This window comes from Arachis ipaensis, chromosome B3 (genome assembly GCF_059453495.1).
Source record: "Arachis ipaensis isolate K30076 ecotype BB chromosome B3, ASM5945349v1, whole genome shotgun sequence".
Classification (NCBI taxonomy): Eukaryota; Viridiplantae; Streptophyta; class Magnoliopsida; order Fabales; family Fabaceae; genus Arachis; species Arachis ipaensis.
This window is the reverse complement of record NC_142438.1, coordinates 101,194,357-101,219,345: the sequence shown is the minus strand read 5'-3', so window position 1 is coordinate 101,219,345 and position 24,989 is coordinate 101,194,357. Positions and strand designations below refer to the sequence as shown.

At 38.6% G+C, this 24,989-nt stretch overlaps 1 non-coding gene across 1 annotated transcript; it reads left to right on the top strand.

Moving 5' to 3' along the window:
- The first annotated feature begins 20,359 nt into the window (after nucleotides 1-20,359).
- Nucleotides 20,360-20,463, top strand: LOC148571800 (small nucleolar RNA R71). The gene has a single exon (XR_015880442.1). It is a non-coding gene; the product is annotated as a small nucleolar RNA R71 (small nucleolar RNA).
- Nucleotides 20,464-24,989: the final 4,526 nt, after the last annotated feature.

The following is a 24,989-nucleotide window of genomic DNA, read 5'->3' as shown; positions in this document are numbered from 1 at the left end:
TGGTGGTTGTTGATAGTCCATTGGAGGTGGTTGTTGCCATGAGGGTTGATCAAATCCTTATGGCTCCTCCCATCTTTGATTGTTCCAAACTTGATGCCTGTTCTTATTGTAATTTCTTCTTCCTGTAACATAATTGTAACCAGACTCATAGCCAAAGGGGTGAGAGTTCATAGTAGCAAATAAAAATTAAAAATAAAAATAAAAACAATTTTAAATTAAAAGGTTATTGAAATTTAAATTTTGAATTTGAAAATTAAATTTTGAAATTTGAAAATTAAATTTTGAAATTTGATTTTTGAAATAAGATAAGATAAGATTTTGAAAAAGATATGATTTTTGAAAAAGATTTGAATTTTGAAATTTAAATTTTGAAATTTTAAATTTTTTTAAATTTGAAATTTGAATTTTAAATTTTTTAATTTCATTTTTTTTTTAAAATTGAAAATTGAAATTTTGAAATTTGAATTTTAATTTTTAATTTGAATTTTGAAAATTTAAATTTGAAATTTGAAATTTGAGTTTTAAATTTTGAATTTTTTTGAATTTAATGAGGAAAGAGAAAAATAATAAAATGACACCAAACTTAAAATTTTTAGATCAAAATGAAGAAAACAACTAAGAACAACTTGAAGGTCAAGATGAACACGAAGAACAACTTGAAGATCAAGATGAACACCGAGAAAAAAAATTTTAATAACTAAATCAAAACCAATAACCTCTTAATTTATAAAAAAACAAAAATAAAAACAAATAAACAGGTAAAAAGAAAATATTTACAATAACCAATAGTAAGGCACACGTTTGCCATTTCCCGGCAACGGCGCCATTTTGACGTTAGGATTTTTGCCAGTAAAGAATTTTATAAAAACAGTCGCGTTGTAGATATAGTCTCTAAACCAACAGAAATCCCTTCGTACAAACGTTTTGGTTGTCACAAGTAACAAACCCCTTTAAAATTGATAACCGAGTATTTAAACCTCGGGTCGTCTTCTCAAAGAATTACAGGGAGGTGTTCTTATTATTAGTTATGAGTTTGTAAATTGGGGGTTTTTAATGTATAAGATAAAAAGTGAGAATAGTAAATGGCAAGAAAGTAAATTGTATTAAATTAAATAGATAATAAAACTCTTGGCAAGGTATGAAAACTGAAAGTCCTATCCTGGTTATCCTTATCAATTGTAATGAGAATTGGATTTTTCTCCCACTTTGTTAACCTCTAACTATGAAGGTAAGTTGAGTGGATGAATTAATTTTTATTCCTCAGGTCCTAGTCTTTCCTTGGGAAAGGCTAGAGTTATTGGAACTCGAATTAATTCTTGAAGAATTCCAATTTTCAGTCAACAATGAGTTTGATAACTCAAGTGTCTCCAATGACTCAACCAAAGCCAAAAGGGAAAAATTCAAATTATTTATATAATAAATAAAAGAAAGCAATCATAATTCTGAAATACCTCAATTAGCACTAATAAAGATATCAAATGTAACATGGAAGAGTTCATAAATTAAATTAGGAAAATAAATAAAAAGAACATTGAACCTGGGATTGAGAGTCACTCCTAAAACTAAGAGAAATCCTAAATCCTAATCCTAAGAGAGAGGAGAGAACCTCTCTCTCTAAAAACTACATCTACTCCTAAAATTGTGAATATGAAAGCTTGTTCATGAATGGATGCATTCCTCCACTTTATAGCCTCTAATCTGTGTTTTCTGGGCCGCAAACTGGGTCAGAAATAGCCCAGAATTCGCTGGAGAAGAAATATGCCACGCTGGTTTTTCGCCACTGCGACGCGTCCGAGTGGATCACGCGACCGCGTCGCCTAGCATCAGGGCAACTATGGCATATTATATATCAAATTGAAGCCCCGGACGTTAGATTTCCAACGCAACTGGAACCGCGTCGTTTGAAACTCTGTAGCTCAAGTTATGACCGTTTTAGTGCGAGAGGGTCAGGCTGACAGCTTTGCAGTTCCTTCAACTTCTTGTATTCCTTCCACTTTTGCATGCTTCCTTTCCATCCTCTAAGTCATTCCTACCCTGTAATCTCTGAAAACACTTAACACCCATATCAAGCCATCAAATGATAATAATAGAGGATTAAAATTAGCTAAATTAAGATCAAAGAAGCATGTTTTCAATCATAGCATAAAATCAGGAAGGAATATATAAAACATGCGAATTGTATGAATAAGTGGGTGAAAGATTGATAAAATCCACTCAATCGAGCACAAGATAAACCATAAAATAGTGGTTTATCAGTCACACCTTCTCAGACTCTCTTTCTTTACCTTTTTGTTTTAACTAAGCCCGGGATTTCTTCCAAAAGGAAAGCCTCTTGGATTTTCTTTAGATATTCCCAGGGACATAAAGTTTTTGCCATGTATGATGAGTCCTTTAGGGATTTTAAGAATTAATTTTTTAAGGTCTGAGCGGTTGAGGGAGCTCGACCATTTTTTCTAGAAGCAAATGATGAACCTGCCTTCCCCTTGTGTTGGCAACAGAATGTAGTGGTGTCTCGATACACGTGGGAGATGCTTGACGAAGTCGAGCAGGCCTTTGTAAATGTATTGGAAGATATTTGGGGGGAACCTCCCCATCTTGACACTAAAAAATTTTTGGGGGAGCCATCTCTTGTCCGAGTTGCGTTGGATATTGATTGATATGTTTTGCTTTTTTACTTTGCTTCCTTCTTTTAGCAGCTTGTAACTTGATTCTATGGTTGATTTTGTTTTTCAGAGATGGCAAAAAATAATGAATCTATAAAAGCCTTTAAAAAGGCGAGGAAGGCTACTGTGGCCCAAAACATCTCGGCCAAAGTGGCTGGGGAAGGGTCTTCTCGTGTTCCTCCTAAACAGCCCATACCGAGCTCTCCTGGCCCGGGAAGGACGATTCCTACCCCTCGGGTCCATGTGCTTGATCCTCCCTAGGCTTCTGCCACTGCCTCCTCTCCTACAGTTGTTCCCCCTTCAAAAAGACCTCGAATTGTTGAGCCCTTCAATCTAGATGCTCCTGATTTTGACGCTGTTGGTTTGTCGACCAGCAGATTGGTCCCTATGGTGTCGTTCCTACTGACGATGTTTCCCTTCTTCGTCATTTAGATTTCATTACTCGAAGCAGCATCAAGATGGCACACATGGGGGCAGCTCTGTATCGAACTGCCCAAGATCTTCCTATTCATGCAACGAAGGCCTTTATGGAGGAAGCCAAATAAGAGTTTGACCGGATTAAGGGTTTAAAGGAGGAGCTCGAGGTGAAAGTGGCCAGGTTGGAGAAAGAGTTGGAGGGTGAAAAGGCTAGAGCTGTTGCTTTGGCGGCCTCTGCAAAGTTGGCTAAGGACACGGTGTTGAAGCATAAGGAGAGCTGTGTCACTACATATAGGGAGATGATGGATCTCAGGGAAAGTTTGGAGTCTGTCCGAGCTGATTATGCCGAACTTCAAGGTCATCTTGTAGGAAGTGTTACTGTTGCTTATGAGAATTTGAAGGAGCAAGTTCGAGTTCTTGTGCCCGAGCTTGACCTTACGCTCTTCAGCTTGGACAACATTGTGAAGGACGGTAAAATTGTCCCTGATGATCCAGATGATGATGACGACGTCGAGCCCCCTCCCGTGCCTACTGCCAAAGTCTCTGTTGCGCCGACTTCTTCAACTCATGCAGATGGTCATCCCGAGTCGGATCCTGATTGTCAGGTCCTGAACCGAGATGATGGGACGGTGGATGCAGTGCCCCTTCAGACTCGTCCTCCTTCACCCCGGGATGCTGCAACTGGGAACTCTTTGGATCCTCTCTGACTTATTCTAGATGTTTTGTATACAGCCCGGCTTGTGGGCTTTGAACTTTAAATTTTGTAATTGGTTGTTCTGACTGTGGATACTTTTTTAGTTGCTTTTCTGTTAGCAACTTTATTTTTTGGAAAAACAAAGTATCTCTTCAGATTCTTGGGGTCGACTTTAGGTGGCCACTTGAGTCTTTGTTATTATTATAACTTGTTTCTTTTGTAATATGCTTGTCTGCGCTTTATCTGACACGTTCTAGGTTTTTTGGGAGTGTTGGAACCTTGTTGTCCGACCTCTTTTAGCTGTCTTCATATTTTCATAGTTGTAGCTTGATTCTTTTGAGGTTACGAATTTCTGGATCCAACTTGTGTGTCTTCTATTGGTCGATTTCTTCAACTTGGTCGTGTTTTGCGGCTATTTCTAGTAATCCCTCCTGATTGGATCTTGGGTGATCTCTTCTTATGGATTATAGTTTTTGGTAGCTTTGCCAAGTCAATTTGGGGTGTCGACCTCCTCTGAGTTATCTCTAGTAATCCATTTTTGGATCTTTTGTCAGATCTCTTGTATGGATTACTTTTATAACTTTTGTTCTGGGCCGACTTCATCATGTCGGGCCCTTCTAAGTTATTTTAGTAATCCTCTTTTTTGGACCTTGTTCAGGTCTCTTTCAGGGATTACTTTTATAAATTTTTTGTTTTGGACCGACTTCATCATGTCGGGCCCTTCTAAGTTATTTTAGTAATCCTCTTTTTTGGACCTTGTTAAGGTCTCTGATAAACCACTATTTCATGGTTTATCTTGTGCTCAATTGAGTGGTTTTTATCTACTCTTTACCCACTTATTCATACTATTTGCATGGTTTTACATTTGCCTTCCTAATTACGTGCTTTGATTGAAAACATGTTTCTTTGGACTTATATTTGCTAATATTAATCCTCTCTTATTACCATTAGATGCCTTGATATGTGTGTTAAGTGATTTCAGATATTATAGGGCAGGAATGGCTCAGAGGATAGAAAGGAAGCATGCAAAAGTGGAAGGAATACAAGAAGTTGGAGAAATTGCTAAGCTGTCCAGCCTGACCTATTCGCACTCAAATGGCTATAACTTTAGCTACAGAGGTCCAAACGACGCAGTTCTAGTTGCGTTGGAAAGCTAACGTCCGGGGCTTCGATTTGATATATAATATGCTATGGTTCCTCTGACGCTAGATGACGCGACCGCGTGATACATGCGGCCGCGTCGCAGTGACGAAAATCAGCGTGTTTGAATTCTTCTCCAGCGATTTCCGGGCTGTTTTCGACCCAGTTCGCGGCCCAGAAAACATAGATTAGAGGCTATAAAGTGGGGAATTGCATCCATTCATAGGGAGGCTTTCACATTCACAATTTTAGGAGTAGATGTAGTTTTTAGAGAGAGAGGTTCTCTCCTCTCTCTTAGGATTAGGATTTAGGATTTTTCTTAGTTTCAGGAGTGCCTCTAAATCCCAGGTTCAACATTCATTTTACTTTATATTTCTCTTTTTACTTTCAGATGCTTCAATGCTTGTATTAGATATGTTGCCCAATTGGCTTATGAACCTTTCCATGTTATGACTTGAATTTATGTTTAGACGTAGTTTGATTGCTTTATTTACATGAATGCTTTTAATTTAATTTAGATATTCTCCCTTTTGGTTTTGGTTAAGAAATCAGTAACTCAGGAGTTATCCAATTCAACAGCATAATTGATAACTGTTATCTTTGCTAATTGAACTGAACTTCAATAATCCCAATCTTTTATTAGGAAATAAATAGGATTTGAAGATCAAACTAATTAGTCACTTGACCTTCCTCTGCTTTAAGTAAGGGTTAACTAAGTGAAATTAAGATTCAATTTTCATTATCATTGATAGGGATAACTTGGTCTGGACTTCCAATTTCTAATACTTTGCCAAGAGTTTATTATTATTATTATTATTATTATTATTATTATTATTATTATTATTTATTTTTCTTATCATTCAACATACTGCTTCCTTACTTTCAAAACCCCAATTTACAATCTCCATAACCAATAATAAGAACATACTTCCCTGCTATTCCTTGAGAAGACGACCCGAGGTTTGAATACTCGATTATCAATTTCAAGGGGGTTTGTTACTTGTGACAACCAAAACGTTTGTAAGAAAGGACTTTTGAAGGTTTAGAAACTATACTTGCAACGAGGATTTATCTGCAAATTTCTAGACCACGCAAAAGTTCTCTCATCAAAATGGCGCCGTTGCCGGGGAATTACAAACGTGTGCCTTATTATTGGTTATTGTAAATATTTTTCTTTTACCTGTTTATTTGTTTTCATTTTTGTTTTTATTTTTGCTTTTTCTTAACTTAAGAGGTTATTGGTTTTTATTTTAAAATTTTTATTTTTCAAAAATCAAATTTCAAAATTCAAATTTAAAAATTTAAATAACCTTTTAATTTAATTTTATTTTTATTTTCATTTTTAATTTTTAATTGCTACTATGAACTCTCACCCCTTTGGCTCTGAGTCTGGTTACAATAATGTTGCAGGAAGAAGAAATTACAATGAGAGCAGGCATCAAGATTGGAACAATCAAAGATGGGAGGAGCCACAAGGATTTGAGCAACCCTCATGGCAGCAACCACCTCCAATGGACTATCAACAACCACCACCATATGCCTATGAACCCTTTCCTCAACATAACTTTGGACCACCACACTCACAAGCCCCTTTCCGCCATTCACCTCCATATGACCTAACCCTCAACCACCATACCAACCACCTTATGAGCCATATGAACCATATATAGAACCACCCCAATTCCAACCCAATTACTCACAAGAACCACCACTTCAATATTCATCATCTCCATATCCATCAATCCAAGAGTACTATGATCCTATTTATGAAAGCCGAGTGCATCAAGAGACAAAGGATCGTTTCAAGGAAATAGTGGATCGATTTCAGGCAACCATTCGACAACTGGAGCAAGTAGTAATTCAATGGGTTTCTAGGTGCTCAAATACACAAGGATCAGTCACAGCCCCATGTGAACAGTCTAACAAAGAGCGTAGCATGAAGGAGATACCAGAAACTCCAGTGGATAAGACAGAGAATGAATTCGTACTAGAACAAGTAGAAGAAGCTGTCATTATTCAAGAAGAATAGTGGATTGAAGACTTAGGAGATGCAGAACCTCCATGGGAAAGTCCAGTCATAGACCCCCTTCCAAGACGTTTAAAATTGATGCTGAGGAGGGTGTACAACCTCCAAGGCATATCACAGTTGAAGACTTGGAAGAGGTTGATCAAGAGATGGAGATTCAAGAAGAAGAAGCACAACCTCCTATGCCCTTGGAAAGCAATGAAGAAGAGATTGAATTGGAAGAAAGCTACCAAGAGGAAGAGGTTGAAATTGAAGAAGCTTGTAAAGAGGTGGTAATTATCAGAGAAGAGCACAAGGGAGTGGAGCTTGCAATTTCATTAAAAACTCCTCCCCCTAAGTTGCCATCATCCTTCACAATATTCAAGTAGGTAAAATTCATATCCCTTAGCTTTCTAACCTCACTTGAATATGGGCTACTGGAGACGGATGGTTAACTTAGAGCTCTTTATGATATTAAGAGTAAGAGGAAGATGGCCAGTGGTAAGAATTGTCCTGCAAGGTTCACCATGGTTGGAAGCTTTAAGTTCAAACGCAAAGGTTGGTATAAAGCTCAACTGAATGGGTCTAGGAAGCTGTTTGGTCGCTGTAGTGAGAATTCAGATCACCTTTCACCCGGCTGGAAAAATGCAGATCGAGACAAAAACGGGTGTAAAAGTAAAGTTTGGGATCCTGGAATCTGTTCTGGCATTTGTCACCTCGGGAGTCTAAGAATCTGTTTGAAGCTTCTTAAGGGCTTTACATGCTTAGTTTGGGATCCCGGAGGCCATTGGAATCACAAACATTGGTGGAGATTCCTGGATCAGTACAAGCACAAGCCACCATAACACAGGAAGCTCATCCAATGTCCAACTTAAGGACTTTAACTAAAAGTGCTAGGTGGGAGACAACCCACCATGGTATGATTGTTCCTTTTTCATTTTTATTTAGTTTTATTTGTTTTCTAGTTTTATTTTATTTTATTTTATTATATTGAACCTGGAGTTTTGCATCACATTCATATTAATACTGCATTCTTCATTTTTCAGATTATAAAAAAAAATGCCACGCGACACGACCGCATCAGCGACACGTCCGCGTCGCAAGGAGAGGGGAGAAAATAAAAACGAATAGAGAGTCACGCTGGAGCGCGGCTGGAGGCGTGCCAGTGGCACGAATCGACCCACGCGACCGCGTCGCCGACGTGTCTGCGTCACCTGGGAATAATGGCCTCCCACGCGACCGCATCACCCACGCGGCCGCGTGACCTGAAAATCGACGTCAACCGGGTGCATGGCCAAAAGTTGAGCTGGAGTTGGGCTGGAATCGTGCTGGAAGCCCAAGCCTCACCATGCGAACGCGTGCCCCACGCGTCCGCGTCATATCCCCATGGTGGCCACTCACGCGATCGCGTCAACCACGCGACCGCGTCACCCAGGATTTTGGCAATACTAAGTTTTGAACAGAGAGTTGTGCGACCGCGAGGCTGCACTCGCGCCACTAGCACAAATCAAGTCACGCGATCGCGTGCCCCACGCGTCCGCGTCGCCTGACCTTATTGCGCACCACACAGCCGCGTCACCCACGCGACCGCGTCGCCAGCGTTGCACACCTTAACCTCATATGCCAAAATATCTTGTCTTTCTCTTCCCCAAATCCTATTTTCTCTTTTCCCTCCTTATTTCTTACTTACTTCTCCTCTCTTTCTTTCCCTTCTCATTCTTCTTAACTTTCATTTTATTTTACTTCATTTATTTGCATATTTCATTCATTGCATTATTTTCACTGGTGTTGGAATTTTATTTGGGTCATTGTGGATTATTGCATAATTATTTGACAATTATATATTACTTTTTAAAGGATGCTTGCATGTTCAATTTAATACTTTTAAATAGCTTATTTACCATACATGCTATATGTTTGTGAAAAAGCCCATATGGCTTTATGCACTTCTCTATTATACTTTATACTATTTAATGCTTGCTTTTCATAAACTCCCTTTACTATTATAATTGAATATAATTGTCAATACAAACATGGTAATTTATTACAAGTAATGCTTGGTCTATGCTACTCATGCCCTTTTCCGGCATGCCAATAAACACCCTGCATCCACTTATCTTTCGATGCACTGGCTATTTTTCATTGCTGGCTTTTCACATGTACTCGAGAGCATGTGTTAATGTCAATTACATCCTAATGTGCATCCATCACCACTCTTCCATTCTCTTCCTTGCTATATATCTATTTTAATTTAATTTACTTTCTCTTCCCTTCTTCAGAATGGCCACCAAGGAAGGAAAGGAGAAAGCTACTCCCAAACCGCCGGCAAGGAAAGGAACAAAAAAGAGCCCAGCTGAGACACCACAACCCCCATCCACTTGCACATCTTAGCATGCACCGAGGACGGTGCAATCTTTAAGTGTGGGGAGGTCGATACCGATCTCCATGGGTTAGTACTTTCTTGTCTCAAACACCAATGTTTAAATTTTCTTTGTAGATTAGTTGTCGCATTTGCATGTTTGTTTGATTTTTGCATATTTTACCACTTGGTCGAAGTAATATTTTCTTTTTCAAGAAAATTTTTAGAGAATTTCACTAATTTGAATAAAATTTAATGTTACACTTGTTTGAAGAGATATTATACTGGAACATAGTTTAGAACTCGAACACACAAAACCTGTGAGATTTTTGAGCCTATTTGAATTGGTTGCATTTTATTAACCAAAATTCTGTTTTAGTGTGTATTTTTCTCTCTAAAATTGTGATCTTTGTCTTGCTTAATTCTATATTTCCATTATTTGATGTATGCATACACTTACTTGATTGAGGTCTTTGTTTCACTGAGCTTACATACCCATATGGCCTTACCTTTCATTATCCTTTGCAAACCAATTTGAGCCTATTATACCCCTTTGTTCCTTACTTTAGCACATCATTAACTCTAAGCGGAAAACAATAATGTCCTTAATTTGAATCCTTAGTTAGCTTAGACTAGTGAGAGTGCTCATAAATTAAGTGTGGGGAAGCGAATTTGAAAACAATTGGTTTGAGAATTGAGTATGTTAAGAATTTTCTGAAAATGTGAAAAAAATGTTTAGGACATGATTCATGCATCCAATAATTTAATCATATGCACTGAGAAAAATAAAAGAAAAAGAAAAATTAAGTAAAAAAAAAAGGGGGAAAAAGAGCAAATAAGAAAAAGGGGACAAAATGCCCCAAAGTAAATGTTGAAAACAATGCATATGAATTGTACTTGAAATTAGAATGCATGAATATGTGGAAAACATGGTTGGTGGATAGTTAGATTTTGTACTGTGATTACATGGATTGTTTAAGTTAGGTGGAAAGTTTAAGTTAATTAAGGATTCAGATTTTAGTCCACTTGGCCAAATACAATCCTACCTTGACCCTAACCCCATTACAACCCTTAAAAAGACCTCTTGATATGTGTATCTGTGCATTAAATTTTTGTTGATTGGTAGAAGAAAAGAAAAACTTAGAAAGCAAGGTTAGTAGAGAATTGAGAGAATCGAACCTTAAACACTTGAGTGATTAGAGTGTATACACTACCAGTGAGGGTTCGATGCTCAATTTCTTGTTCCCTGCTTTCATGAGCTATTTTCTTCTTGCAAGTCTATTTGTACTTCATTTTTATGATTTAAATTAGTGAAATCAAGTTTATATTTCTTCTTGAAGGATTTGTTTACTTTTAACTAAGTAGGTAGAAACGTTTTGCATGTAGTTGCATTCATATAGATAGGATTGCATTTCATACATCCTACCATTCCTCTTCATTTTTATAGCTTCTCTTGAGCTTAGCATGAGGACATGCTATTGTTTAAGTGTGGGGAGGTTAATAAACCACTATTTCATGGTTTATCTTGTTCTCAATTGAGTGGTTTTTATCTACTCTTTACCCACTTATTCATACTATTTGCATGGTTTTACATTTGCCTTCCTAATTATGTGCTTTGATTGAAAACATGTTTCTTTGGACTTATATTTGCTAATATTAATCCTCTCTTATTACCATTAGATACCTTGATATGTGTGTTAAGTGATTTCAGATATTATAGGGCAGGAATGGCTCAGAGGATAGAAAGGAAGCATGCAAAAGTGGAAGGAATACAAGAAGTTGGAGAAATTGCTAAGCTGTCCAGCCTGACCTCTTCGCACTCAAACGGCTATAACTTTAGCTATAGAGGTCCAAATGACGCGGTTTCAGTTGCGTTGGAAAGCTAACGTCTGGGGCTTCGATTTGATATATAATACGCTATAGTTCCCTAGAAGCTAGGCGACACGACCGCGTGATCCATGCGGCCGCGTCGCAGTGACAAAAATCAGCGTGTTTGAATTCTTCTCCAGCGATTTCCGGGCTGTTTTTGACCCAGTTCGCGGCCCAGAAAACACAGATTAGAGGCTATAAAGTGGGGGATTGCATCCATTCATAGGGAGGCTTTCACATTCACAATTTTAGGAGTAGATGTAGTTTTTAGAGAGAGAAGTTCTCTCCTCTCTCTTAGGATTAGGATTTAGGATTTCTCTTAGTTTTAGGAGTGCCTCTAAATCCCAGGTTCAACATTCTTTTTACTTTATATTTCTCTTTTTACTTTCAGATGCTTCAATGCTTGTATTAGATATGTTGCCTAATTGGCTTATGAACCTTTCCATGTTATGACTTGAATTTATGTTTAGACGTAGTTTGATTGCTTTATTTACATGAATGCTTTTAATTTAATTTAGATATTCTCCCTTTTGGTTTTGGTTAAGAAATCAGTAACTCAGGAGTTATCCAATTCAACAACATAATTGATAACTGTTATCTTTGCTAATTGAACTGAACTTCAATAATCCCAATCTTTTCTTAGGAAATAAATAGGATTTGAAGATCAAACTAATTAGTCACTTGACCTTCCTCTGCTTTAAGTAAGGGTTAACTAAGTGAAATTAAGATTCAATTTTTATTATCATTGATAAGGATAACTTGGTCTGGACTTCCAATTTCTAATACTTTGCCAAGAGTTTATTTTATTATTATTATTTATTTTTCTTATCATTCAACATACTGCTTCCTTACTTTCAAAACTCCAATTTATAATCTCTATAACCAATAATAAGAACATACTTTCCTGCAATTCCTTGAGAAGACGACCCGAGGTTTGAATACTCGGTTATCAATTTCAAGGGGGTTTGTTACTTATGATAACCAAAACGTTTGTATGAAAGGACTTTTGAAGGTTTAGCAACTATACTTGCAACGAGGATTGATGCGCATAAACTTGTTATGCCACGATTTAGGAAATTGCACGATCGGCAAAATTCCTTCCGGCAAGTGCACCGGTTATCGTCAAGTAAAAACTCACAATAGAGTGAGGTCGAATCCCACAAGGATTGGTTGAGTGAGCAATTCGGATTAGAAGTGTGTTCTAGTTGAGCGGAATCAAAATTTAGATGAGAATTGCGGAATGTAAAATTGGCGGGAAACGTAAATGACAAGAAATTGAAATGGCGGAATCTTAAATTGCATGAAGTAAAGAGCAGAAGCTAAATTGCTGAAATTAAAAGGGAATGGGGGTGATTGCATGAATTTAATTGCAGAATGTAAAGAGAAAGTGGAAATCAGAAATGGGGAATTCATTGGGTTATAGGAGATATTGAGATCTCCGAATCAAAACATGTTTATCTCTTCCTCAACCAATGCGTTCATTGAATTTTGCTTGGCAATCTTATATGATTGGATCCCAATCCCTTGGCTCACCAATTCTCTCTAAAAACAAACAAATTCCCAATCCCTTGGTTTAAATGTTCATAAGAAGAGATGATGCTCGATCACTGATTATACCACACAGTTTCATGAACCACAATTTGGTAGGATTACATGTCACAATATCCATCCAAACCCCAATCCAATTCACTATGAGAAAGCTTCTCTAGCATGAATCCTCCATTCCTTTCCCAAGGTTCCGAAGGATTCCAATTATGGGTAGTTTCTTTCCCAAGACAACTACCCAATGGAATTAGATCGAGAAGCTTTCTAACAAAATTCAAGAGAAAAGATTGAAGAAGAAGATAAACTATTATTGATTCATTGAATTACAATAGAGCTCCTTAACCCAATGAAAGGGGGTTTAGTGAGTCATAGCTCTGAATTCAATTACAAAGATATGAAAACTAGCCAAAAATGAAAAGGTAAAAATTCTTCCTAACTTAAATTCTATCCTATTTATACACTTTCTATATTGAGCTTCTGTTGTGTTTCTTGGGCTTTGAGGCCTCTCCCTGCTTTCCTTTTGCCTTGGGTTTATGATCCATAATCTTGATGAGGCTGTTGATCCAAATTCTGTAACATTCATTGAGCCAACTTAGTGATAATCAAATAATGACACATGACTCAATAAATTGAAATTTCAGACTCATCAATCCTTCAGGCCCAATCCCATAAACCATGATATTCAATTGGGTTTCATACCAGAGTAAGTTTAAGTTAATGTTTGTGCTCAAATACTAACTTAAACCGCAATATTTTTGGCCCAGAAACCTTTTCCAAGAGTGGCGTTTAAGTTGCAGTTTAAGCTTAAACTGCAGCTTAAACGCCAGACACTTCCAGTGATGCCTTTTGTGGAAGCACGTTTAAGCTTCAGTTTAAGGTTAAACTGAAGCTTAAACGTGGAAATGGAAGAAGGCAGCCCTGGAGGGTGACCTAGTCGAACACGTTTAAGCTTCAGTTTAAGGTTAAACTGAAGCTTAAACGTGGAGATAGGAAAGGCAGCCCTGGAGGTCGAACACGTTTAAGCTCCAGTTTAAGGTTAAACTGGAGCTTAAACGTGGAGATAGAGAAAGCCATCTGGGAGGTCGAACACGTTTAAGCTCCAGTTTAAGGTTAAACTGGAGCTTAAACGTGGAAGCTGAGAAAGGTAGCCCTGGAGGTGTCGAACACGTTTAAGCTCCAGTTTAAGGTTAAACTGGATCTTAAACGTGGAAATGGAAAAAGCAACCCTGGAGGAGAAAACTTGGTCGAACACGTTTAAGCTCCAGTTTAAGGTTAAACTGGAGCTTAAACGTGGAAATGGCTCCCTGGTGCATTTCCCATTTCTGGCGTTTAACCTCCAGTTTAAGGTTAAACTGGAGGTTAAACGTGGAAATGCTTCCTGAGTGGCATTCTCATTCTGGCGTTTAACCTCCAGTTTAAGGTTAAACTGGAGGTTAAACGTGGAAATGCTTCTTTGGTGAGACTTTCATTCTGGCGTTTAACCTCCAGTTTAAGGTTAAACTGGAGGTTAAACTTCAGTTTCAGCATTTCTTAGCCTTCATGATTCTGGCGTTTAAGCTCCAGTTTAAGCTTAAACTGGAACTTAAACTCCACATGTGATATTCAAGCTTCCTTTATTGATTTTGTTGCTTCCTTGCCTAGCCTCTTCTTCCCTGAAATCATCCAAACAATTTCATCAAAGTCTTGCAAAATTTCATGAGAATTCTTCCATTCATAGCATTCAAGTAATATAACTAAAACTCATGGAATTTGCATCAAAATCATACTGTTTGGATGGTTCATTGCTTTGTTATTCATTTAACCATTCTTGGTTACTTTAAGCTCAAGAAAATGCATAAAACAACTAAAACTAACAGAAAAATGCTAGTGAAACTAGCCTAAGATGCCTTGGCATCACAACACCAAACTTAATACTTGCTTGTCCCTAAGCAAGTCCTGAGTTATTTGAGAAGAAAGTATGAAACAGAAAGCAATTACATTGGCTATATTAGCAAGCATTTGAAGTTCATCAGAAGGGTTTTATGCAGAAAGTTGCAGCATCACTTTTTCATTCTTATCAGGTAAGATTATCACTTTTTCATTGCATCCATCAAACACTGCTATGGCCTCTTGTTATTCTTATGTCCTTGGCACTTTTCTCTTCTTTGTTTTTCTTTTCTTTTTCTTAGAGCTCCTTTGCTCCTTGTTTGCTTAGTGTCATGTGTTGCACAAGCCTTTGGCATTTTCTTTTTCTTATCAGTGCACTACACATATCCACTCCAGGAATTTTAGTTCACATTTCTTCTTGAGACATTGGTGCCCAGCACCTCTTTGTGTGACTAAATGTTTTGTATTTAGGTTGCTCTTGATAATGGACTTTTGGTTGATAATCCCGGGTTAGTTAACCCAAGTTACCAAGTGTTGAAACACTCCTCAGAACCTATTCATCCAAGCATATCCTTAATACATAAGCACCACAGGCATTTGTCTCAGAAGTTCAAACCATTGGTGCCTAGCTTATTTTCTCAAATTTTTTTTTTGCTTTTTGGTTGCCCTTTTTCAGTGGCTTTTTCTTCTTCTTTTTCTTTCTTTTTCATGGCCAAAGACATTTATTCATCAAGATCCATAGACAGTTTCAATTTCTACACAAAAAATGATAATTCTACACTCTATTTCCAGTGATCTGACTAAACAATCAAGCATGCATACCACCACTTAATTTTACTTGATTTGTCACTAATTGAGCCAAGTTACTTTTGTTCAAACTTTTCTTTTATTTTTTTTTTTGAAACAGAACAAGCATGGCAAGCATTTGTTTAAGAAGGTGAAGTTATATCCAAACATCTAGGCATTCACTTTATTCAAAGCAATAAACAGACAAACATACTAGAAACTTCACATTAAAAACTTAAATGACTTATAATGAAAGAAAGCTCATAAAGACAATTCACCAATTATCATTTGATTATTAAGGAACGAGACCACCTCTCATTTATTGCTTGGTTCTTCTTGATTCTTGGGATCCTACTTCTTCTTGCTTCCTACCCCTTTTTGACCACTTGTACTTCCTTTGTCTTTTCTTATGAGCTTTTTCCAGAATCCAGCCTTTTTCATTGTTTCTTCCACTCCTTTTTCAAGGATCATTGCCTTGTTTATTTCTCCTTCTTTCCTCCCTTTGAAATACTCATCAAAAGCTGGGAATGCTGGGTCCATCTTGTGTAAATGTTCCCCTATGTAGTTAAGCTTGATTTGCAAACTGATGTTGTAATCAGCTTGAATTGAGTATCTTGCATTCTGTAAAGTGGTGGCTTCCTTGATTGCCAAGACATTGGCATCTTGGTGTTGGCATATGTGGCTGAAGGATTCCTGTAATTGTAAATTCTTTTCCCTTTGCAGATCTAAGAATCTTGATTCAAAGTTCCTTTGCATATCCATCATTTTTAGGTGAAAGTCCTCTTGTCTCTCCTGAGACCTCATGTATTGTTGAGACATTCCTTCTATGATTTCCTGCATTCTGCTCATATCCATGGGGTCTCTGGGAATTTGTTGTCTTCTTTCTGGAATTCCTTGCTCTTCTTGCTCTTCTTCTCCGTCCTCTCCTTCTTGTCCTTCTTGCTCTGCTTCTTGCTCTGCTTCTGCTTGTTGCCCTTCTTCATTTCTTCTTTTTGTATGTCTTGGAGCAATTGGGCCAAGAGTCATTCTGTATGCAGTTATGGCCATTCCAGGATGTAGCCAATTAGGTCTTTCATCTTCAAGTGGTACTTGGGCATCGATGCATAGTCTAATGATGGTGCTAGGGAAGTGGAGCCAGGATTCAGGGTCACTTTTCTCACTAAGCTCTTGTATCTGTTCAGCAATGAGTTTATGAACTTTAATCTCCCCTCCCACCATTATGCAATGTAGCAAGATGGCTCTTTTAGGGACTATTTCTGAAGAGTTTGCAGTGGGTAGGATGGATCTCCTAACTATTGCATACCACCCTTTAGCTTCCGGTGTTAGGTCTCCCCTTCTCAAGACTCTTGGAGCCCCTCTTGTTTTTCTTACCCATTCAGCTCTGATGGCACAAAGGTCTTCAGCAATAGTTGTATAGTCAGGTTCTCCTATCATCCTTTCTTCATAACTTGCTTGGCTGAAATGTATGTTTTTCAGGCCAAGAGTTTTCATGATTGCTTTGGGACTGAAGTCAACTTCCACCCCTCTCACATAGCTTTTGTATGTGGGTTTCTTGGTTGAGTCTTCCCTCACTGTATTTGCATAGAACTCCTTCACCAAGTTGATGTTGATTTTAGTGATTGGCTTAGTCAGGAGCTCCCACTTCCTCTTTTTGATCTTCTCCCAAACACCTGGGAACTCATCCTTTTCAAGGTCAAAGGGAACCTCAGCTAGTACCCTTTTAGGTCTCATCCATTCGGCTTGAATTTCATGGAAAACTGATTTGTATCTCCATGCATCGAATTCCCTGTTCTCCTCCATTGGTTGCTTGTCTTTTCTTCTTTTGTGGCTAGATGAGGCTGCCATTGGTTCTTTAGTTTTGGTAAGTGACAAGCTAAAGTTGACAAGGTGAAGCAAGAAGTGTTGTTGGAGGTGTGGTGAGGTTGTTTTCGGCAAAAGATAGTTATGCTATGATGAAAGAAAATGTGCATGAAGGAGATTTGGTGGTGTGGAACTCGTTCCTCAAGTGGTTCTTTATAGTGCCCGTAAGTGAAAAATGGACGGCTAGGGTGGTTTGTGAAGGGTGGCTTGATGGTAAATATATGAATTAGGGAGAAGGACGAATTGCTTTTCATTTTCTTGGAAGTATTCTGGGTGCATTAGGTTGTACATGTAGCTATCTTTTCTTGCAGAACTTCCTTTTCCCATGTGTTAGTTTCAAAGACTTGTGAACTTTCTTTTTGACCAAGCACCGTACCTCCCTTTGTCTTTTTCCTCCATTTTTGTCTTTTCTTTTGTACCTGCACAAACAAACAAGTTTGCTATCATTTTTCGGTCCATGTGAATGATGAATAGTACTTGCACATGTAAATCAATGATTGACTTCATGAGCTTATAGCCGTGACTTTTATATGTATGCACACTTATTACTGGACACCAAACTTAGTGTTTGGTAAAGTCTCCTGATGACATGAAATCCATATTAGTTGTCCTTAATGAATGTGCATAATTCTAATAAATCATAGTCACTTTGGCTCTTTGATTCTAAACAAATTTACTACCCTAAGTAATTGAAACCAAAGTATTAAAACATGCGAATGGTATACTTGTCATGAATTTCGAAATCCAGAGGAACTTCTTGCTTTTCATGAACCGTGTTCAAAGAGGAACACCAAACTTAATGTTTGGTTGTGCACTTTGAATGAAAAATTGAATGCATTTTGAATAAAATTTGGGGTGCCTTCAGGCACACCAAACTTAGAGACAAATTGTATTTTACATGCAATGTTTAGTGCACTCTTTCAGCAGTTGTCCTGAGGATTCAAGTTCATGCATAAGAAACCATGCTTTATTAAATGCACAACAAAACAAAAAAAGTAAGGATATTAAAACATGGGTTGCCTCCCATGAAGCGCTTCTTTAACGTCACTAGCTTGACGGTTGTCCCTTGTTAGGGTGGATTGTAGTGCTTGACGTCTTCTCCTCTCACTATGAAAACGTCCCCACTTGATTCCTTCATGACCTCTAAATGTTCCATAGAAAGAACTTTCCTGATTGTGAACACTTGAGGGAGTTGGGAAGGAATGGTTTTGAGGCCAGGTGGGATTGGCAGATAGTGACTTGATATCACTTTATCTCCCGGAGAAAAACCTTCAGTGGGAATTTTCTTGTTTCTCCACCCTCTTGGCAATTTCCCTATCATTCTTCCCTTTCTCTTGAGGATTTCTTCATTGACCCTTATGCCAGGAGGATCCTTCTGATCTGTTTCCATTGATTCTTGTGGCTTTAACTCTTGCAACTCTTGTTTGCCTTCCAAGGACTGTTTTAGAGTTTCAGCTGCTGGATTACTTTCCTCCAAACACAGATGGCTACTATCATCCTTAGGCTTTTCAGGTTCTGGTTCAGGCTCAGATGCAGGTTTGAAAACTTTGAAAATGAGCTGTTCATCATGTATTCTCAGAATTAGCTCTCCTTGTTCTACATCTATGAGCGCTCTAGTAGTGGCTAGAAATGGTCTGCCCAGAATGATAGGGTGTAAGTAGCTTTCCTCCATGTCCAAAATGACAAAGTCTGTGGGGAAGTAATAATCCCCCACTTTCACCAGCACATTCTCAACTACCCCTTCAGCTTGCTTCTGAGTTTTGTCAGCCAGTTGTATGATTACATCAGTAGATCTCACCTCATTCAGTTGTAGCCTCTTCATAAGAGTTAGAGGCATCACATTTATGCTAGCTCCTAGATCACAGAATCCTCTGTCAATTTTTGTTTCCCCTATGATGCAAGGGATATGAAAACTTCCTGGGTCTGTTTTCTTAGAGACTGTGTCCTTCTTGACGAGGGCACTGCATTCTTTGTTCATTGTTACCGTTTGTCCTCCCTTCAAAACTCTTTTCTTGCTCAACAATTCCTTTAAATACTTGATGTGTGTAGGCATTTGATGGAGAATCTCAAGAAAGGGAATATTGATATGGAGAGACTTAAATGTCTCTAAAAACCTTGAATAGGTTTTCCCTTTTTCACCTCCTCCTAACCTCTGAGGAAATGGTGCTTTTGGTTGGTATGTTTCCATCGTGCCTTTTTGCAGTCCCTTGGCTTGCTCAGTTTCACTTTCCTGCTTAGCTTCCTCCACACCTTCCTTCAAGATTTCTGGCTCCTGTTCTGAGGATCTGATTCCTTCTTCTTCTGAGACTTCTTTCAATATGGTGATGGCTTTGCATTCTTCCCATCTCACTCCCTTTTGTTCCCCTTTAGGATTCTTTTCTGTGTCACTAGGGAACACTGCAGTTGATTTGGGGGCCTGTTGAGATAGCTCTCCTACTTGAGACTCCATCCTCTTGAGTTTTTCACCATGGTTTCTTAAGGTAGATCTCACATCATCCCTGAAGCTTTTCAATTCAATTATGTCCTGACCCATGTGTGCCAGCACTCCTTCTATCCTGTTTAATTGATCTTGAAATTGTTGGTTCGGGTTAGGTTGGGTAGGTTGATTATTTTGGCCATGATATGGTAGTTGAGAGTAAGTGTTTTGTGTGGCTTGGTATGATCTTTGGTTGGAGTTTTGGTATGTGGACTTGTTATGTTGGTTTTGCTGGTTTCCCCACCCAAAGTTTGGGTGATTTTTCCAGCCTGGGTTGTAAGTGTTGGAATGTGGATCATATGGTTGCCTTTGTTGATTTCCTACATAATTAGCCTCTTCCCAATCACCTCCTTCAGTACTTTCTTCCTCTTGATCTTGTGTGTGTATTGCAGCCACTTGTTTTGTTTCTAATTTCCTGGTGAGCTCTGCTAGTTGCTTGGCAAACACCTTGTTTTGGGCTAGAATTGTATCAACATGGTTCAGCTCCATGACTCCCTTAGTGTTGTGTCTCTCTGATGCATAGTAGTACTCATTCTCAGCCACTGTCTCAATCACTTCAATGGCTTCTTCCACAGTCTTTTTCCTGTTCAATGAACCTCTTGATGAATGGTCTACAGCCTTCCTTGATTCATAAGACAGTCCATCATAGAAAATATGCAATTGCACCCAGTCATGGAACATGTCTGGTGGGCATTTCCTTGTCAAATCCTTGAATCTGTCCCATGCCTCGTAGAGAGTTTCACCATCTTGTTGTCTAAAAGTCTGAACCTCAGATCGAAGCCTATTGACCTTTTGTGGGGGGTAGAAACGTGCCAGAAACTTGCTTTCCACCTCGTCCCAGGTTGTTAGGCTCCCCCTTGGGAATGATTCCAGCCACTTAGCTGTCTTGTCCCTAAGTGAAAATGGGAACAAAAGCAGTTTATAGGCATCTTCCTGGACTCCATTGGACTTCACAGTGTCGCAAATTCTCAGGAATTTTGTGAGATGTTGGTTTGGGTCTTCATTAGCACTTCCACCAAATGAACAATGATTCTCCACAAGTGATATTAGCTGTGGTTTGAGCTCAAAATTGTTGGCCTGAATGGGTGGTTTCTGGATGCTGCTACCACAATTCCCAGAGGTTGGGTTTATGTATGAACTAAGAACCCTCCTCTCAGAAATGGCATTGTTTCCATCAGCTCTCTCATGGTTGTGAACTTCTCTATCCATGTTGAGATCTAAAGCTTCCTCAAAATTGTCCTCAGATTCTCCTTCAGATTCCTTTTCTCCCAGTACTCTCTTCCCTCTTGCTTCCCTTCTAAGTCTATGAAGGGTCCTCTCTGGTTCGGTATATGGAGGAGTTGATGTCTCTCCTCTCCTACCTGTCATACAAGAACACAGCACAGGCAACAAACAAGTGAAATACTCTTGGTTAATGGAAGAGTATGGTTAGAGCAGTTGAGGAATTAATTCAAACAGTTAGTGAGTCAGTGAGTTAGTTGCTTGAATTTAAAGGCATAAAGAAAGAAAGCATGTAACAGAGTGCAGAAATTAAAATTCAACAAGTAACTTGTACTGAATTAATCAAAACAAAAAAAAATGCTCAATCTAGTTAACTTCCAATTTGAGAATTGTCAATCGAAAACCAATCCCCGGCAACGGCGCCATAAACTTGATGCGCATAAACTTGTTATGCCACGATTTAGGAAATTGCACGATCGGCAAAATTCCTTCCGGCAAGTGCACCGGTTATCGTCAAGTAAAAACTCACAATAGAGTGAGGTCGAATCCCACAAGGATTGGTTGAGTGAGCAATTCGGATTAGAAGTGTGTTCTAGTTGAGCAGAATCAAAATTTAGATGAGAATTGCGGAATGTAAAATTGGCGGGAAACGTAAATGACAAGAAATTGAAATGGCGGAATCTTAAATTGCATGAAGTAAAGAGCAGAAGCTAAATTGCTGAAATTAAAAGGGAATGGGGGTGATTGCATGAATTTAATTGCAGAATGTAAAGAGAAAGTGGAAATCAGAAATGGGGAATTCATTGGGTTATAGGAGATATTGAGATCTCCGAATCAAAACATGTTTATCTCTTCCTCAACCAATGCGTTCATTGAATTTTGCTTGGCAATCTTATATGATTGGATCCCAATCCCTTGGCTCACCAATTCTCTCTAAAAACAAACAAATTCCCAATCCCTTGGTTTAAATGTTCATAAGAAGAGATGATGCTCGATCACTGATTATACCACACAGTTTCATGAACCACAATTTGGTAGGATTACATGTCACAATATCCATCCAAACCCCAATCCAATTCACTGTGAGAAAGCTTCTCTAGCATGAATCCTCCATTCCTTTCCCAAGGTTCCGAAGGATTCCAATTATGGGTAGTTTCTTTCCCAAGACAACTACCCAATGGAATTAGATCGAGAAGCTTTCTAACAAAATTCAAGAGAAAAGATTGAAGAAGAAGATAAACTATTATTGATTCATTGAATTACAATAGAGCTCCCTAACCCAATGAAAGGGGGTTTAGTGAGTCATAGCTCTGAATTCAATTACAAAGATATGAAAACTAGCCAAAAATGAAAAGGTAAAAATTCTTCCTAACTTAAATTCTATCCTATTTATACACTTTCTATATTGAGCTTCTGTTGTGTTTCTTGGGCTTTGAGGCCTCTCCCTGCTTTCCTTTTGCCTTGGGTTTATGATCCATAATCTTGATGAGGCTGTTGATCCAAATTCTGTAACATTCATTGAGCCAACTTAGTGATAATCAAATAATGACACATGACTCAATAAATTGAAATTTCAGACTCATCAATCCTTCAGGCCCAATCCCATAAACCATGATATTCAATTGGGTTTCATACCAGAGTAAGTTTAAGTTAATGTTTGTGCTCAAATACTAACTTAAACCGCAATATTTTTGGCCCAGAAACCTTTTCCAAGAGTGGCGTTTAAGTTGCAGTTTAAGCTTAAACTGCAGCTTAAACGCCAGACACTTCCAGTGATGCCTTTTGTGGAAGCACGTTTAAGCTTCAGTTTAAGGTTAAACTGAAGCTTAAACGTGGAAATGGAAGAAGGCAGCCCTGGAGGGTGACTTAGTCGAACACATTTAAGCTTCAGTTTAAGGTTAAACTGAAGCTTAAACGTGGAGATAGGAAAGGCAGCCCTGGAGGTCGAACACGTTTAAGCTCAAGTTTACGGTTAAACTGGAGCTTAAACGTGGAGATAGAGAAAGCCATCTGGGAGGTCGAACACGTTTAAGCTCCAGTTTGAGGTTAAACTGGAGCTTAAACGTGGAAGCTGAGAAAGGTAGCCCTGGAGGTGTCGAACACGTTTAAGCTCCAGTTTAAGGTTAAACTGGAGCTTAAACGTGGAAATGGAAAAAGCAACCCTGGAGGAGAAAACTTGGTCGAACACGTTTAAGCTCCAGTTTAAGGTTAAACTGGAGCTTAAACGTGGAAATGGCTCCCTGGTGCATTTCCCATTTCTGGCGTTTAACCTCCAGTTTAAGGTTAAACTGGAGGTTAAACGTGGAAATGCTTCCTGAGTGGCATTCTCATTCTGGCGTTTAACCTCCAGTTTAAGGTTAAACTGGAGGTTAAACGTGGAAATGCTTCTTTGGTGAGACTTTCATTCTGGCGTTTAACCTCCAGTTTAAGGTTAAACTGGAGGTTAAACTTCAGTTTCAGCATTTCTTAGCCTTCATGATTCTGGCGTTTAAGCTCCAGTTTAAGCTTAAACTGGAACTTAAACTCCACATGTGATATTCAAGCTTCCTTTATTGATTTTGTTGCTTCCTTGCCTAGCCTCTTCTTCCCTGAAATCATCCAAACAATTTCATCAAAGTCTTGCAAAATTTCATGAGAATTCTTCCATTCATAGCATTCAAGTAATATAACTAAAACTCATGGAATTTGCATCAAAATCATACTATTTGGATGGTTCATTGCTTTGTTATTCATTTAACCATTCTTGGTTACTTTAAGCTCAAGAAAATGCATAAAACAACTAAAACTAACAGAAAAATGCTAGTGAAACTAGCCTAAGATGCCTTGGCATCAAGGATTTATCCGCAAATTTCTAGACCACGCAAAGGTTCTCTCATCAGTCTCTTTCAGGGATTACTTTTATAACTTTTTGTTCTAGGCCGACTTCATCATGTCGGGCCCTTCTAAGTTATTTTAGTAATCCTCTTTTTTAGGGCTGGCTAGACCTCTTTCCAGGGATTTACGTCGGCCAGTCTTTTAGTTATTTTTAGCAATCCATTTTTATTAAGACCTCGTCAGGTCCTTTCTATGGATCACTTTTGATAACTTCTTTCATTATTCTATTTTTGTCCGAGAAGATCGAGTCCCCATTTTGCGAATGGCCAGGGTGAGGTTACGCTGATGAGCTCCTCTGGGGGGGCGATGTGAAAGTTGGCATGCTTTTGACATGGTGGACATGTCTTCACGAATTCTGTTGATTCTTTTTGTAAGGTCGGCCAATAGAATCCGGCTCGGAGTACTTTCTTGACGAGTGCCTGTGCTCCGAGGTGGTTGCCACAGATGTCACTGTGTACTTCTTTTAAAACTTCTTTTGTATTAGAAGTCGATACGCATTTTAATAGTGGTGTCGAAATCCCTTTCTTGTATAGAGTATCATTTATGATGGTGTAGTATTGTGCCTCCTGTTTTAACCTCTTTGCTTCCTTCTTATCTGTAGGTAGTGCTTCTGTTTTGAGGTAATTAATTATAGGAGTCATCCATCCTTGACCCAGACCTGTTATGGTTAGGATTTTTTCTTCTTCTGAGATTGATGGGTTCTGCAGCATCTCTTGGATGAGGCTTCTATTTTTGCCCCCTGGTTTGGTGCTGGCTAATTTTGAGAGTGCATCAGCTCAAGCATTCTATTCTTGGGGTATATGGCGGATCTCATATTCCCCGAGTTGTCCGAGCTGTTCCTTGGTTTTGTTCAAGTAATTTTTCATGGTGGGATCCTTGGCTTGGTAGCTCCCTGCTATTTGTGAAGTGACTACCTGTGAGTCGCTGAAGATGATAAGCTTTTGAGCTCCAACCTCCTTAGCCAGCTTCAAACCAGCTAGTAATGCCTCATACTTGGCTTGGTTGTTTGAGGTAGGGAACCCGAATTTGAGGGAAAGTTCGATTTGGGTTCCCTGGTCACTTTTAATTATCACAGCTGCATCACTTCCAGTTTTGTTTGAGGAACCTCTACATAGAGATTCCATTCTGTAGGGATTTCTGGGGTGTCTGTAAATTCTGCAATGAAGTCGGCCAAATATTGTGATTTGATGGCTGTCCGAGCTTCATATTGAAGG